Source organism: Aquarana catesbeiana, linkage group LG03 (assembly GCF_042186555.1).
Source record: "Aquarana catesbeiana isolate 2022-GZ linkage group LG03, ASM4218655v1, whole genome shotgun sequence".
NCBI lineage: Eukaryota > Metazoa > Chordata > Amphibia > Anura > Ranidae > Aquarana > Aquarana catesbeiana.
In genome coordinates, this window is record NC_133326.1 from 676,093,918 (window position 1) to 676,103,857 (window position 9,940).

The window sequence follows — 9,940 nt, forward strand, 5'->3', positions numbered from 1 at the left end:
CAGACATACCTCTTACAGAGGTAACACTCGAGGCGGGTGCCTGCACAGAGACTGGCACAACAGCAGGGTTGGCCTGCTACATAGGTTGCACCACATAGGCGGCCACAGTGGGAGATTCCAAGTGAGCCATGCGACTAAGGAGCATTTGTAACGCCATGGCGAACTGATCCATGCGGTGATTCAGTTCATTCAACCTGGAAAAAATATTACCAACAAGTGGATTAACTGAATTCATGGCCTTCGCCTACTGACAGAAACCATGAAATCAGGCCGAGACAGAAGTACAGTTAAATCACACTTGTTTAACCACTTGACCACTGGGCACTTAAACCCCCTTCCTTACCAGACCAATTTTCAGCTTTTGGTGCTCTCACATTTTGAATGACAATTACTCAGTCATGCAACACTGTATCTATATGAAATTTTTGTCTTTTTTTCACACAAATATAGCTTTCTTTTGTTGGTATTTAATCACCGCTGGGTTCTTTATTTTTTGCGCCGTAAAAGAAAAAAGACCGAAAAATCTGTAAAAAAAATACATTTTTCTTCATTTCTGTTATAATATTTTGCAAATTAGTAATTTTTCTTCATATATTTTGGCCAAAATTTATACCGCTACATATCTTTGGTAAAAATAACCCAAATCAGTGGATATTATTTGGCCTTTTTGAAGGTTATAGAGTCCAAAAGCTATGGTGCCAATATCTGAAAATTGATCACACCTGAAGTACTGACGGCCTATCTAATTTCTTGAGACCCTAACATGCCAGAAAAGTACAAATACCCCCCAAATGACCCCTTTTTGGAAAGAAGACATTCCAAGGTATTTAGAAAGATGCATTGTGAGTTTTTTGAAGTTGTCATTTTTTCCCACAATTCTTTGCAAAATCAAGGTTTTTTTTTTCTTTTTTTTTTTTCCACAAAATTGTCATATTAGCAGGGTATTTCTCACACACCGCATGTGCATACCACAAATTACACCCCAAAACACATTCTGCTATTACTCCCGAGTACGGCGATACCACATGTGTGAGACTTTTACACAGCGTGGCCACATACAGAGGCCCAACATGCAGGGGAGCACCTTCAGGCGTTCTGGAGCACCCAACTCAATTCTGACATTTCTCTCCTACATGTAAAAATCATCATTTATTAGCTAGAAAATTACATAGAACCCCAAAACATTATATATGTTTTTTTAGCAAAGACCCTAGAGAATACAATGGCGGTCGTTGCAACTTTTTATCTCGCACGGTATTTGCGCAGCAATTTTTTTAACGTGTTTTTTTTGGAAAAAAAACTGTTTTGTGCTTTACAAAAACCAAAACAGTAAAGTTAGCCCAATGTTTTTGCATAATGTGAAAGATAAAGTTACGCCGAGTAAATAGATACCCAACATGTCACCTTTCAAAATTGCACGCGCTTGTGGAATGGCGCCAAACTTTGCTACTCAAAAATCCCCATAGGCGACGCTTTAAAATTTTTTACTGGTTACATGTTTTGAGTTACAGAGGAGGTCTAGGGCCAAAATTATTGCTCTCACTCTACCGATCGCAGCGATACCTCACATGTGTGGTTTGAACACTGTTTTCATATGTGGGCAGGACTTACGTATGCGTTCGCTTCTGCATGCGCGCACACAGGGACAGGGGCACTTTAAAATTTTTTTTTTTTTTTTATTGTTCATTTTACTTTATTTATTTTAGTTTGATGCTTTTTTCCAAAAAAAAAAATGTTTGACCACTTTTATTCCTATTACAAGGAATGTAAACATCCTTGTAATAGGAATATGGCATGACAGGTCCTCTTTACAGTGAGATATGGGGTCAATAAGACCCCACATCTCACCTCTAGGCTGGGAAGCCTGAAATTAAAAAAAAAAAAAAAAAAAAAAAACGATCCTGGCTTCGATCGTAGCAGTGAGTCAGTAGAAGCGCGAGAGAGGGGGGGACATCCCCTCTCGCCTCCCGTAAGAATGATCAAGCAGTGGAACAGCCGCTATGATCATTCTTATGGTGTAGGGAATCACCGGCTGAAAAAGCTGATATCTGAATGATGCCTGTAGCTGCACCCATCATTCAGATATCCCCGCACAAAGTCAAGGATGTTGTATGACGGCCGGCGGGCGGGAAGTGGTTAAAACGCATTTTTTTTTTTTTAACACAAAGTTGTCCATTTATACAATATTTCTACCACATAACATGTACATACCAAAAATGACACCCCGAAATAGATTCTCCTACTCCTCCTGAGTACGGCGATACCACATGCGTGAGACTCCCACAGCCTGGCCATATACAGAGGCCGAGTACAGCCGAGCATGGCTCAGCATGGCAGGGTATGGCGGGGTATTGCGGAGTATGGCGGGGTATTGGGGAGTATGGCGGGGTATTGGGGAGTATGGCGGGGTATTGGGGAGTATGGAGGAGTATGGCGGGGTATGGCGGGGTATGGAGGAGTATGGCGGAGTATGGTGGGGTATTGCGGGGTAATGCGGGGTATGGCGGAGTGTGGCGGGGTAATGCGGGGTATGGCGGAGTATGGCGGGGTATTGCAGGGTATGGCAGGGTAATGCGAGGCTTTGCAGAGTATTGTGGGGGTATTCCAGGGTACTGAGAGGCTTTGCAGAGTATTGTGGGGGTATTCCAGGGTAATGTGGGGCTTTGCAGAGTATTGCACAGCATTGCAGAGTAGTGCAGGCATTGCAGATTAGTGCAGGGCAATAGGGATGGCTGAGCATGGATGGATGGATGGCTGGATGTCTCTGTGCAGCGCTGTGGGCACTACACATCCAGCCCACAGCTCTGCAGCCAGCCATCCATCCCCCTCTCCGCTCACAGTGTACCGATCGGTACACAGGAGGGGAGGAGAGGAACCGGCGTCATCAGATGACGCCGGTCTGTTTACATGTGATCACGTCGTCATTTGACGGCGCGATCACATGGTAAACGGCCGTGATCAGTGGCCATTTACTGGGATCCGTAATGCGCCGGGTCCGGAGGACCCGGCGGTCACGGATGTGCTCGGGTGCGCGCCCCAGGGGGCGCGCGAGAAGGGAATTCCGGGAGGACGTCATATGACGTCCTCCCAGAGTTAAGCAACCGCCCTGCAGCCGTCATTCGGCTATGGGCCGGTTGTTAAGTGGTTAATAATAAAAGTAAAAAGAACAAACGTAGTCAAACATAGCCAAAGTTCAGTAACTGGAACGGATAGTCAGCCAAGCCAGAAGTCAGGGATCAATGTAGTGGAACAGCAAGCAGGATCTGGAGCCAGATGGGATGTCAGCAAAGTCAGTCTTTAAACAGGACCGCAGGAGATGTTTCTTGTGATGTTGACCAAGGCAAAGGCAGAGAACCTCTGGACTGGACGCTTAAGTAGGCAGGACTGACGAGCAGGATATCAACAACAGCTGAGTAACTGTGGAGAGAGATGGGAGCTGGCAATTAGCCTACAGCTGAGCGGCCAGCTCAGAGAAGGAAGTGCTGAGCCCAGCCCTGACAGTCTTGGAGGTGTGTTTGGGGTCATTATCATGTTGGAATACTGCCCTGCTGCCCAGTCTCTGAAGGGAGGGGATCATCCTCTGCTTCAGTATGTCACAGTACATGTTGCATTCATGGTTTCCTCAATGAACTGTAGCTCCCCAGTGCCGTTAGTACTCATGCAGCCCCAGACCATGATACTCCCACCACCATGCTTGACTGTAGGCAAGACACACTTTTCTTTGTAAACCTCACCTGTTTGCCACCACACACGCTGAGCATGTACACTCAACTTGTTTGGACGACCATGGCAAGGCCTGTTCTGAGTGGAACCTGTCCTGTTAAACTGCTGTATGATCTTGGCCACAGTGCTGCAGCTCAGTTTCAGGGTCTTGGCAATCTTCTAATAGCCTAGACCATTTTTATGTAGAGCAACAATTCTTTTTTTCAGATCCTCAGAGAGTTCTTTGCCATGAGGTGCCATGTTGAGATGAGAGAGTGAGAGCTATAACACCAATTTTTTTTTTACTTTGGTAAAAAACAACTTTATTGATATGAAGCACATTTTACAAGTCATTCAGGTACATATAGTCATAGAAGGACAGTTACATATTATGACAGCAAAATCAAATATGCAATAATGTTACAGGGTGTGCATATACATATTTGCAGGTACAGTGAATCAGTTGGAAATTTAATCCAACCTATAAACAATGTGTGCCACAGGTGTAGGGGAACACTGCACTGGGTATGGAACAATTATACACAGGTTCCTCCAACCATCTGTCCCAAATCTTGGAATATTTTTGTGTAGATCCCCTGTGTGTGTAGATCAGTTTCTTGAATGGCAGGGTGTCATTAAATGCTTTTTTCCATATCTGTAGTGCGGGGGGTACGTTCTGCATCCACCTCTGAGCTATCACTTTACATACTAGGAATAATAATTCAAGAATGACTATTGTGTGATATTTGTCCACCTCTACGTCTGGCTATAACACCAAATTTAACACACCTGCTCCCCATTCATACCTGAGGCCTTGTAACGAGTCACATGACACCAGGGAGGAAATATGGCTAATTGGGCCCAATTTGGACATTTTCACTTAGGGGTATACTCACTTTTGTTGTTGAAATGGACCAAAAGACGCACAGGGCTCCTGTGCAAGTTCGCACCAAAGCTACAGCGCAGATATGTGAACTGGCTCCATAGACAGCCGGTTAAAATCTCCGCATCCAATTCGCAATGGTGTGGACTTAGCCTAATGGCTGTGTGTTGAGTTATTTTGAAGGGACAGCAAATTCACACTGTTATACAAGCTGTACACTCACTACTTTACATTGTTGTAGCAAAGTGTCATTTCTTCAGTGTTGCCACATGAAAAGATAGAATAAAATATTTACAAAAATGTGAGGGGTGTACTCACTTTTGTGAGTTACTGTATATATATATATATATATATCAAACTAAAGCTAACTGTCCCATAAAGTACATGTATATACACACACCCAGACACACATATACTGTATAGTCTTGTTGGTTCTCATGTACTGTGTATATACATATATATATATATATATATATATATATATATATATATATATATATATATATATATATATATATATATATATATATATATATATATATATATATGGACGATCAGCCAAATGATGCAATGTTGCCATCTAATGGTGACTCAGTGTATGACAATCCAATATTTTGCACAGACAATACTGTAGAGCAGTTTACTGCCGTGCATGATGGGACTTTGTAGTTTCAAAGCGGATGGGGAAACTCAAAAGATTTTTAATTATATAAATGTGAATATTGAAAAATGCAATGGCATCAATGGTCTTCCAGCCTGAGAAAATACAGTCGTGGAAGGTGACCTGTACTCCATTTAAAGGTCCTGTTTGAATGCAGATCCTTATTATTTCCCTTAGCCAGAATACCCTTTTCTGTGCACCCCTCTGACTTTGTTTCACTTTCCTAACTGGGGCCTGATCTTTCTTGTCTTCATAACTAAAGGGGTGCCAAGAACGAATTCACTATCCAGTGACCGACAGGTCATACTATCTATTCTTTCAATAAAGCCAACTTCCAGATAATTAATAAATAGCTTGAAGAAAAAACAAGCTAAGTATTCTTTATGGGACTCATCTGCTGTTATAATGGACAAAAGCACTTGGCCCGTACGGGGATTGAACCCGCGACCTTGGCGTTATTAGCACCACGCTCTAACCAACTGAGCTAACCGGCCAGTGGTGCATTATACCTCTGTGTTTCAACTGTGAATGGAATAAATGCTTTCAATGTCTGCATCAAGTTTAGTAATTTTTACTATTATACAAGATTTATATAGTGCCAATTGTTTGCTCAGCGTTTTACAATGTTAGGGCAAACAGTACAATTACAATACAATTCAATACAGGAGGAATCAGAGGATACCTTATTTTAGACAGGGTGACATCACCACTGGGTCTCTGTGCCTCTCTATGCAACGCAGGCAGGTCATACTACCCTTTACTCATTCACATGGGGTGGTGTGACAGACCCAACCAGGGCAGGGGCTTTTGGAGAGGACTAGGGGCAAGCCTCCTACCTACTGATTATGGCCCATGGAGAGAGTAAATCATTCCATAATGATGGACAACGTAATGAACGCTGAGAGCATGGTTTGGATTAATTCTCTGAATAAGGACAATAATGCTTCCTTTCTAGAGTGGATTAAAAGGTGTAATATTAATCTTGTACAGGGTAATGGTCAGAGGGAATATGGTGGCCCTCCTGCAGACTGGGTTGGAGAGGCTCCTTCACTTGAGACAGGAAAATTTATCAACAAGATTCCTCAAGAAATTTATGAAAATAAATGAATTCCACTTTATCCGACTGCTGGAACATTGCTTGTTTTCTGATGACTTGTCTAGTGGACAGAATACAAGCGTTTGTGTCTCTCCTAGGTGTGCATTCCCATTGTTAATGTTGTTAATTGAGTCACCTATTGTTTCTGTCTGTTGGCTAATTTGGCTAACTCTTGGAGGATCCTACATGATGGGATTAGCCTTGTGTTAACTCCACACCATCGTGTGATGGTTTGGGTAAATATTTGGTTTTATTGTTCATGTGGTGACTGACCTACTTTTGGAAGTGAATAAAAACCTGTAGTTCTGTTCAATAAACAGTCATTCCTTTGGTTCTATCTCTACATCTTGTCTGTGTACGAAGCTTGGGGAAAAAAGAGCTGGTATTAGCTCCTGGTCTGCTTGAAGGCAGGAGGCACTTTCTGGCAGAAGGACGGGGAGTAAATCTGTCACATTTGGTGGTAGCAGTGGGACGCTTCCTGCAATTACAACATCCAAACCAACACCGGGATCTGAGGTCAGAAGATAGCAGAAGAGGAGAGGTACAGATACCAGCCACCATCAAGGGGAATTCGGAAGGAGGCTGCGAAAGATGCAGATACAGCACAAGGGAACAGTGTCAATGCAGGTCCTCCTAGGATGATATGGCTCTGTCCACCAACAACAGAAGGAAGTGCTAGCCCATGAGAAGCGCTACTGGGGAAAATTGTCCCCTCCCGCCAGGAGAGGTACTTGTCACAGTATGAAGTGCGAGTGATGTTAAAGGGGGAACAGCCACACAAGGACTGGACAGCTTATTTTTCAGCAGGCTGCACCAGGCAGAGATGTGGTTGGACGAGAGCTACAGAGCCCTCCACTGGTTTGTAACCCAAGCATCTACTTTTTTTAAGAGACTAGGGGTTGTACCTCAAGTAGGTCCTTTCCTACTAATACACCTGCAACCACATCTTATGGTACGAAGCATTCAAAATCAAAATTGGTATAATCGATTTTTTTAATGTTTGCAATATCTATTCTCGACTGTAGCAGGTAGAAAAATCAAACATATGAATGTCCCTGTCAATCATCCAGCTTGGATAACCTCTAACTCTGCCTCTGGGTGTCATGCTTGTGGCTGTCAGAGTCTTGCTATGCCTCATGGGACTTGTAGTTCTGCAACAGCTGGAGGTCCGCTAATTGCATATCCCTACTCTAACTGATAATCGTTCTATGGCCTATTTACTCTCCATATTGCAAGTTTTTTCATCTGTACAATTTTGTTTAAGGTGGGTAAGCTATTCTATAGTTATATAGCTTTAGTGCAATGTGCAGAGAGGCAACTTTCTGCCTGAAGTATGGAGGTCCCTACCGTGGCTTTCTGTAGGTACTAGAGAACAACACCTACTATAGTGAGTTCCAAAAACTTAGTTTTAAAATGGTCTCTGTTTGAATGTTGCTCATTATATATTTAAATAATCCACTATTTAAATAATCTGGGCAGACACCTCCTCCACATGGCCTTTACAAATAAATAAATCATCAATATATCTCCCAATTCAAAAAATGGAGGGAACGATTTTTTTTCCCACAATATGATTGGCCCTGTCGATCATCCATCGCGTATAACCAATAACTGACAATGTTCTTCCTGGAGTTCCCTGAAGTAGTTTTCTGTAGGTACTGGAGAACATCAACTAAGATGAGATTCAAAAATGAAGTTTTATATTGGTCACTGTTTGACGCTTCTTCTTGTATACTGAAATAATTCATGAACCCAGACATCTCCTACACAAATGGCCTTTACAAATAAATAATAAATTGTTCATATATCTCCCAAACCAAATAAAAAAAAAACTGGTAGGGAATATTATAAATAATAAGGCGATTCTGCTCAGATATTAAAATAGTGCCAAAATAATGAATTAAAATATTTTAGGAGAGTATTTAAATTTTTAAAAATTTGTATATACTTTTTATATTTTTCATATACTTTATATATTTTTTCCTAAATACCACGTGGTTCTATACGATATGGACATAATTTAAATACTCTCCTAAAATATTTTAATTCATTATTTTGGCACTATTTTAATATCTGCGCAGAATCACCTTATTATTTATTGCATTTGAAAAGTGGTTTGTGTCACACTAATAGATTTTGCTGCATTTATTTATGCACTTGCACTTTTAAATTGTTTATGAATATTTTGCACTTATCCAGAGTAGCGCGAAGGCACTTTGCTCACTTATCTGGTAGGGAATATTACCTCCAAAAATGTGGAACTTCTCCCACCGACCCATAAGCGAGGGAGGGGGAAAAACCTGTGTCCCCATAAAAGCTTCACATCTTTGGGGGTGATACTAGCCGATGAAAAGGAAGAAATTGTGGGTCACCAGATAATGTTAGTAATTAAATAAGATGGCCATCATTGAGACATCAAAGACTTTGCTGCCTCAAGAGAGCCAGTTCTACATACCCCAAAGTCTGAGAAATTGCAGCTTTCATACTTTACCTGGACCTGACATATACAGCAAAACTCCAGTGTAATGAAACCACTTCATTCTCTTGCTTCACTGTTGGCTTTTTGTGGAAAACGGTATGCACAGGTAAACAGACATCCACGAGGGAACAAAGATGTGGCTCACACAAAGTGCTTAATTGTAAGAACAATATACCCTCAAGCTGACCTCCAATTTAATAATTGTGATTAAGTAAACTTACAACTCCTTTTTAATCAAGCAGCGTCTATTAAAATCAGCTTAGCAGATGCTTTATTGAAAAATATTAAAAGTGAAATAAAAAGTACAAATTACAATTTTTAAAATGTTTACATTTTTTTTTCATACATAAATTTATACATAATTTATATATATATAAAATTCACAATCTACATTTATACATAATTACTATCTGTAAAAAAATAATAATAATAACATCTACAAAAAGCGTTATATTAACCTCTTGCCACCCACATAACCAATATTTTTTTTTTACAGAAAGTCACATAACCAATATTTGATGTGGCTGGGAGATTGGGCCCAACTGCATATGCGCCACACATGTGCATCCATGTTCTATCCGCAACAATAAAGTAAATTAGGATTTACGGAGTTTCTAGGTGTTTCCCTTTGTTTGACTATATTCTTTGCAGATTGAATGAGAACGGGGAAAATATCAGACTATGACCACTAGTTGGAGCTGAGGATCATAGAAAGAAGTGTGTTCCCCAGCTAGATCTAGTGACCATAATGCATTATCTTCCCTATTCATTTTCCCTATATGTATGTTTATCCGCTGATAATATAGCCGGAGAACATTAAATTTTACTCCATTCCACTCCATAAATTTACATGCAGTTGCAAAGGACGAACAACTATACAATTTTTTTTTATAAATACACCCTATAATGTCACATAGGTTACCTTCACCGGGGTGATTTAGCAACAAATAACAATCTAATTCTTACATAACATAAACAGAAAATGGCAACCTATAGCAACTAATGCTCCCCCACTCCCAGCTACATCATAATGCCATGGTACCATCACAAATTAACAAAACCAAACAACATATACAACATAACATATCAAATAAATAAATTTCAATAAAACTAAATATA

General features: G+C 40.8%; 1 non-coding gene across 1 annotated transcript; it reads right to left on the reverse strand.

Annotated features, from left to right (window-relative positions):
* Nucleotides 1-5,666: 5,666 nt before the first annotated feature.
* Nucleotides 5,667-5,740, reverse strand: TRNAI-AAU (transfer RNA isoleucine (anticodon AAU)). Its single transcript has one exon. It is a non-coding gene; the product is annotated as a tRNA-Ile (tRNA).
* Between the last annotated feature and the right edge of the window lie 4,200 nt (nt 5,741-9,940).